This window comes from Miniopterus natalensis, chromosome 13 (genome assembly GCF_054644295.1).
Source record: "Miniopterus natalensis isolate mMinNat1 chromosome 13, mMinNat1.hap1, whole genome shotgun sequence".
NCBI classification, from domain to species: domain Eukaryota; kingdom Metazoa; phylum Chordata; class Mammalia; order Chiroptera; family Miniopteridae; genus Miniopterus; species Miniopterus natalensis.
In genome coordinates, this window is record NC_142093.1 from 58,342,888 (window position 1) to 58,350,510 (window position 7,623).

Consider the following 7,623-nt stretch of genomic DNA (forward strand, 5'->3'; position numbering starts at 1 on the left):
TTTATTTTTCTTTTGTTTCCCTTGCCGGAGGAGATAGATCAGAACAACTATTCTCATGAGAAATGGCCGAGATTTTACTTCCTCTGTTTTCTTCTGAAATTTTTACGGTTTTGAGTGTAACAGTTTAAGTCTTTAATCCATTCTGAGTTTTTTTCTTGTGCATGGTGGAAGAAGGTGATCTCGTTTACTTTTTTATCCATGTATCTGTCCAATTTTGCCAACATCATTTATTGACTAAATTATCTTCACCCCATTTGATGTTCTCCTGTCCTGTGTAAATATTAATTGACCATAAATGGGTGGGTTTATTTCTGGGCTTTTTATTGAGTTCCTTTGACATATATGTCTTTTTATGCCAGTACCATGCTGCTTTTATTACTATGTCCTTGTAGTTCAGTTTTGTATCAGGCAGCATGATTCCTCCAACTTTGTTCTGCTCTCTCAAGATTGCTGTGGCTCTTTGGGGGAAGGGTGCTGTTTGTTTAGTTGGTGGCTTGGTTTTGGTGGTTCCATGTAAATTTTTGGAATATTTGTTAGACTTTTGTGGAAAAACTCCATTGGTATCTTGGTAGGAATTGGTTAAATCTATAGATTGCTTTGGGTAGTAGGACATTTTAATGATGTTAATTCTTTCTCTCCATGAACATGATATAAGCTTCCACTTATTTGTATCTTCATTTTTTTTCTTTTTGCTAATCCTCACCTGAAGATATTTTTCCATTGCTTTTTTAGAGAGTGGGAGGGAAGGACGGATAAATGGAGAGAGCGAGACAGAGAGAGAGAGAGGGAGGGAGAAACCTTGATGTGAGAGAGACACAGTGATCAATTGTCTCCCACATGGGCCCTGACCAAGGCTCGGGATCACAGCTGCCACTCAGGTATGTGCCCTTAACCATGGAATCACACCTTTGACCCTTTGGTTCTCAAGCTTATGCTCTAACTAGTGAGCCCCACTGGCCAGGGCTTCAGCTTCTTTTTCCACTATATCATAATTTTTGGACTACAGGCCTTTTACATTCTTGGTTAATTTCATTTTTAGATTTTTTTTTTTTTTATGCAGTTGTAAATGAGATTGTTTTCTTAGTTCCCTTTTGATAGTTCATTATTGGTGTACAAAAAGGCAACTGATTTTTGGATATTTATTTTGTACCAGTACTGTACTGAGTTTGTTAATCAGTTCTAGTAGTTTTTTGGTTGAATCTTTTAGGTTCTCTATATACAGTATCATGTCATCTGCAAATAATGATAGTTTTACTTCTTCTTTTCCATTACAAATGCTATTTCTTTTTTGTTCCTAAACATTGTAGCTGCATCTTCCAGCAGGATATTGAATAAGAGTAGTGAAAGCAGACAACCCTTTCTTGTTCCTGATCTTAAGGGAAACACTTTTAGTTTTTGCCCATTGAGTATGATGTTGGCTGTGGGTTTGTCCTTTATGGCCTTTACTATGTTGAGATATGATCCCTCTTTTCCCACTTTTCTGAGAGATTTTATCATGAATCGGTGCTGAATTTTGTCTGATTTTTTTTTCTGCATCTATTGACATGATCATTGTGATTTTTATTCTTTATTTTGTTCACATGCTGTATCAATATGTGGATATTGCCCCAACCTTGCATCCCCAGAACAAATCTCACTTAATCGTGATGTATGATCATTTCAATGTATTTCTGGATCCAGTTTGCTAATATTTTGTTGAGGATTTTAGCATCAATGTTCATCAGGGAGATTGGCCTATAATTTTTTCATAGTATCTTTATCTGATAAAGGTTTGTCAATCTTGTTATCTCTTGGGTTTCTTTTTGTTGTTGTTTTTGTTATTCCTCATTTGAAGAAATGTTTCCATTGCTTTATTTTTAGAGAGAATGGAAGGGAGTAAGAAAGGACTGGGTAATGGTGTGTGTGTGGGGGGGGAGAGAGAGGGGGGGGGAGAGGGGGAGGGGGAGGGGGGAGGGAGAGAGAGAGAGGGAGCCACCAATGTGAGAGAGACACATGTTTTGGTTGCCTCCTGCACTTGCAACCCATGTATGTGACTTTAACCAGTAATCCAACCTACAACTCTTCAGTGGGTACACCAACAATAATGACTGAGCCACACTGGCTAGGGCTTCATTGATCACTTGTATTTTTTTTAGACTCTTTGTTTTTATTTCTGCTTTGATTTTCATTATTTCCTTCCTTCTACTTTGAGCTTTCTTTGTTTTTCTAGTTCCTCTAAGTGTAAAGTTAGATTGCTTATTTGAGATTTTTCCTGTTTCTTGAGGTAGGCCTGTAATGTTAGGAATTTGTCCCTTAGGACTGCTTTTTCTGTGTCCATAGATTTGGGTTGTTGCAATCCTCGTGTTCATTTATTTCAAGGCATCTTTTGATTTTTTTCCCCTTGATCTCATTCATTGTTTGTAACATGTAAATATATCTTCCATGCCTTTGTGTTTTACAGTTTTTTATTCTTGTTTCTTTAATTCTATACATCATTATTTTATTGTGGCAAAACGTAGATATCTTAAGATTAACAATTTTAACCACACTTAAGTATACAATTCAGTAGCATTAAGTATACTGATGTTTTTAAGCGATCACCACCATCCATCTCCAGAAAGTATTGTTTTGCATCTCATTATTTTAATTTTCTTTTTTATTGAATTTATTGAGGTGATAGTAGTTAATGAGATTAAATAGGTTTCAGGTGTACAATTCTGTAATACATCACCTGTACAGAGGTGTTTTTCTTGTGATTTATTTCTAGTTTCATATTATTATGGTCAGAGAACATTCTCGATATGATTTCAGTCTTAAAGTTACTGAGGCTTGTTTTGTGTCCTAACATGGGGTCTGTCCTAGAAAATGTTCTGAAGACACCAATGAAATCCTTCTGATGTAGTATATAATTTAAGGCCACTGTTTCCTTTCCGATTTTTTGTCTGGAAGATCTATCCATTGATGTCAGTGGGGTTTTAAATCCCCTGCTATGCCTGTGTTACTGTCTCTGGCTCTTCATCAAGATTTGCTTTGTATATTTGGGTGCTCCTATGTGGAATGCCTAAATATTTACAAGGGATATATGCTCTTATTGGATTGTTCCCTTTATCATTAGGTAGTGTCCTTTTTTGTGTCTTAATATAGCCTTTGTTTTAAAGTTTACTTTGATATAGCTATTGCGACTCCAGGTTTTTATTTCATTCTCATTTGCATGAAATATCATTTTCCATCCCTTTACTTTTATTTTAGTCTGTATCTCTTTTATCTGAGATAAGTCTCTTATTGACAGCATATATATGGGTCTTGTTTTCTTATCCACTCAGCTATCATGTCTTTGGATTGGAGTATTGAAGGCATTTACATTTGAAGTGATTATCGGTATGTATTGCCTTTTATACTTTCAACTGTGCTCTTCTTTTTTTCCCCTTTTTTAATAGTTCTCGTAATATTGTTGTGTGGGTAACAAACTCCTTTAACTTTTTGTCTGTGAAGCTCTTTATTTCTCTGTCAATAGTCAATATTAATTGATAGCCTAGCTGGGTAGAGTAGTCTTCATTGTAGGTCCTTGCTTTTCATCACTTTGCATATTTCATGCCAATCCCTTCTGGCCTGAAATGTTTCTGTTTAGAAAGGAGCTAACGGTGTTATGGGAGCTAACTTCTTGGTAACTGACTGCCTTTCTCATGCTCTTTTAAGATTCTCTGTCTTTCACCTTTGCCATTTTCATTTTGATGTGTCTTCGTGCGGGCCACTTTGGGTTCATCTTCTTTGGGACTCTGGACTTCCTGGACTTGTGTGGCTTTTTTCTTTACCAGATTAAGACTTTTCAGTCGTTATTACCTTTAAGGTTCTGGATCCCTTGCTCTTTCTTTTCTCCTTTGGCTTCCATGATGCAGATATTGTTATGTTTCATGTTGTCCCAAAGCTCCCTTAGACTGTCCTCGTTTTTTAAAATTGTTTGTCCTTTTTGATGCACTGATTGGGTGTCTTCTGCTACCTTGTCTTCCAAATCACAGATTCAATCCTCTGCTTTATCTACCTGGCTATTTATTTCTTCTAGTGTGTTCTTGTCTTCAGATATTTTATTATTAATTTCTGACTGATTCTTTTTTTATGGTTTTTGTGTCTTTTTTCATGTTCACTATCTCTTTGTTTAACTTCTCACTGTCTTCATCCTTTCTTCCCCTGAGTTCCTTTAACATACTTATAACCATTATTTTCCACTCTATATCTGGTAGATTGCTTCCTCCACTTCATTTAGCTTTTTAAATGGAAATGTCTCCTGCTCTTTAATTTGGGGCATGTTTCATTGTCTCCCCATTTTGGCTGCCTCTGTGTGTTTGCTTCTGTTTATTAGACTCCCAGTCTTGGTAGTGTGGCCTTATGTAGTAGGTTTCCTGTGGGACTCAGTGTCTCATTCTTCTTGATAACCTGATCTCAATGCTCCGGGAATGCCCCTTGTATCTTTTATGTGGGCTCTCCTATTGTAGTTGTCTTGTTTGCTATTGGTCCGTGCGTGTGTGGGGTTGATCTCCAGGCTGATGATTGTGAGGATCAACCCTGACCACAGTGTACAAGCTGCTGTGCAGGTGCTGATCATGTGAAATAGAATTGGTCTCGGCAGAGTCTGGTTCTTGTTGAGATCTCCCTTTGGATCCACTTAGCTTGTGAATTAGATTAATCAATTGAGAATTAATTGGATCCTGCTCTGATATTATCTGTAGCTGGCCATTGAGCACGTTGGACCTAGAGTCTCCTGGGAGGGACTCTGGTGTTAGCCAATGTCAGATGCTTCCTGTGACTGGCCCAGGGCCATGTATTTGGAGCTACAAAGCAACTCACAGTTGGTGGCTGCCTCTGCTGGGCCTAACTGAATGCAAGAACATTCAGTCATTACACCAAGCTGGCTTTTTACTAGCACTGAGCCTTGGGGAAGATCAGCAAAGGTCCAAAGGCTCCCCATGATCCGCTGCTGCCATCCTCCATGTGCTGGCGGCCTGTTAGGCTAAGTCCCTGAAAGAGCCTCTGGAGTTACTCAAGTTGCATGAGGTAGGATCTCAGTGAGTCCCCAGGTAGGGGAGAGTGGTGGTCACTAGTTTGATACAGGTTCAAATTCAGTGTCAGTGCTTTGTCTGAGGCTACTCAGTAAATGTCACAGGTATACCATGTCTAGCTGTTACTCGCTGGATGCTCGTGCACCTTTGAGCAGTGTACAAAAGACCCAGGCCTGGCTGTCTTTGAAAGAATGGAATTAAAAAGTCAAAACAGTCCACTTCCCAGGATTTAGGTGTCTGTAATGTGCAGCCTGAGATCAGCTGCATGAGCTCAAAGGCTTTGCAGAGGGTCCTTGTGTTCCCAGAGGGCAGGAGCCACTACCTGTTGTGGGAAATTGTTGGGTCTGCTGGGACGCTGTGGGGGAAAGAGCCCATTTAGGGGTCCTGCAGCTGTGATCCAGTCACTGTGTCATGAAAAGTTTAGTGTCCTCATGTTTGGCTGATCCTGTCTGATGCCTACCTCCATTTCCATCCTAAGAGAACTGCAGTTCTGCTCAGACATCTGACCAGATGAATGTACCTTGGATGCCTGGGGAGCAATGTCCTAGCCTTCTGTCCTCAAGGCTGGGTGAGCCTGGCTGGCTGGGGTGCAGGGAAGGGCAGATAAAGATCTCTTGAGTGGGTTGAAACTGCTATTAGAATCTTTGAAGCTTTAAAAATATTTTGTTCTCTGTGCTACCACACCAGAGCAGCGAAGTGATGCTTAGCTCGCCCTCAAGGAAGCACAGTTCTGCCTTGCACCAGTGCCCGGTGCCACTAAAACAGTTATGGGAGCAACTGGAGGAAGAAGACAGGGCATTCCTATCCCAGTAGTGTCCCACCATCACAGGCGATGCCCTCTGGACAGCTGACCACTGCTGGAGCCATTTAGGGCTTTTAGGCACTACAGTGAAATGATCTGATTTATATTTGTTAAAGATCACTCTGACTTTTATTTTACTTGAAGCATTTTTATTGAAAATTATTTTTTTTCCCAGTTAGAGCAGACATTCAATATTATTTTCACATTTTCAGCATAGAGGTTAGAAATGTAATTTACAAAGTGATCCGCCAATAACTTTTGTCTAGGGTTTTCTTTAAAAGGGATCCTGTTCCTGAGGAATCTACCCTCATGATCTCATCACCCTCCAAATGCCACCACTTTTTATTTATTTTTAATTGAATTGATTGGGGTGATGTTGGTTAATAAAATTGTATAGGTTTCAGGTACACGGTTCTGTAATGCACCATCTGTATATCATACTATGCGTTCACCACCCCAAGTCAAGTCTCCTTCCATCCCCATATGTAACCCCTATAACTTTTTCTCCCTCCCCACACACCCCCTTCCTTGTGGAGATCACTCTGATTTGACATTTGAAATAATACTTGAGATGTGTCTTGACACAGGTAGGATTTAGATGAAGAGGGTGAGAAATGTGCTTCTGGTAGAGAGTGGGCACTTGGCCTGGAGGGAAGAGAGATGAAGACTGGAGAGACTAGAGCACAGTTTCCTATGAGTGAGGAGACATGGCAAGGGAACAGAAGATCCTCCATGGAGGGAACAAGCAGGGCGGGAAAAGAACCAATCACAGATAGGTAAGAGTAGGGGATGCAGGGAACCCTGGGAAGTGGCAGGGCAGGGAGAAAAGGGGATGTGAGAGGGGAATGGCAGGGGGACAAGAGACCCTAGGAATGGAAGGGCAGGGGGAAAAGGGAATATTGATGGAAGGGGTACAGGGAACCTTCCATGGGGGACAGGGGACCCTACACGGAGAGGACGGTGTCCCCTGTCCCCTCTCCGTCCTCTCCTCACCCTACTGCTCTGCCCACTTCATGGTGGCTCCCCTGTCCTCCTTACCTTCCCCCTTCTGTAGAGGGTCACTTGTTTTTCATTCCCCCTCCCCTCCATGGAGGGTCCTTTATTCCTCTGCCCAGCCTCATCCAAGGAAGGTCCCCTGTCCAATGCAGGACAAACTTCAGGGAGGTTCCCTATATCCCTGTGTGCTCTTTCCATGGAGGGTGCCCTGACCCCTTCCCTGTCCTTCATGGGGGGGGTTTCCTGTCATCCTGCCCATTCCTGTTTATCGAGGGTGCCTGATCTTGCTGCCCAACTCCCTCCATGAAGAGTCCCCAGTCCCCCTGCCATGCCTCCTATGAAGATTCCCCAATCCTCCCTGCCCTGCCCCATCAACTTAGGGTCCCCCTGTCCTTCCTACCCTGTCAGCTGCTTGGAGATTGCCCTGTTCTTCTGCCCTGCCCCCTCAAAGGGAGGTTTCCTATTCCCAGGACCATACCCTTCCATGGAGGGTGTGCTGTCCCCTTTCCCTGCCCCATCCACGGAGGTCCTCTGTCCCTCCTGCCCTATAAACTTCATGTAAGATGTTCTTTCCTTTCGCCCCTGCCCTTCCATGGAGGATTTCCTGTCCTCCACCTCCTGCCCCCGCAGAGGGGGATTCCCTGTTTTCTTCCCATTCCCCTCCATGGAGGGTGCCCTGTCTCCCACCACTCTCATCTCCAAATTAGGTCTCTTTGCCTACCTTTCCTGGTTCACCATGGAGGGTTCCATGTCCCCCTGCCCTGTCCTCTCAGTAGTGGGGTTCCGTGTCCC

General features: G+C 42.2%; 1 non-coding gene across 1 annotated transcript; it reads right to left on the reverse strand.

The window, feature by feature from the left end:
* Positions 1 to 5,700: 5,700 nt before the first annotated feature.
* LOC148091712 (small nucleolar RNA SNORA74) lies at positions 5,701 to 5,895 on the reverse strand. The gene has a single exon (XR_015715610.1). It is a non-coding gene; the product is annotated as a small nucleolar RNA SNORA74 (small nucleolar RNA).
* Positions 5,896 to 7,623: the final 1,728 nt, after the last annotated feature.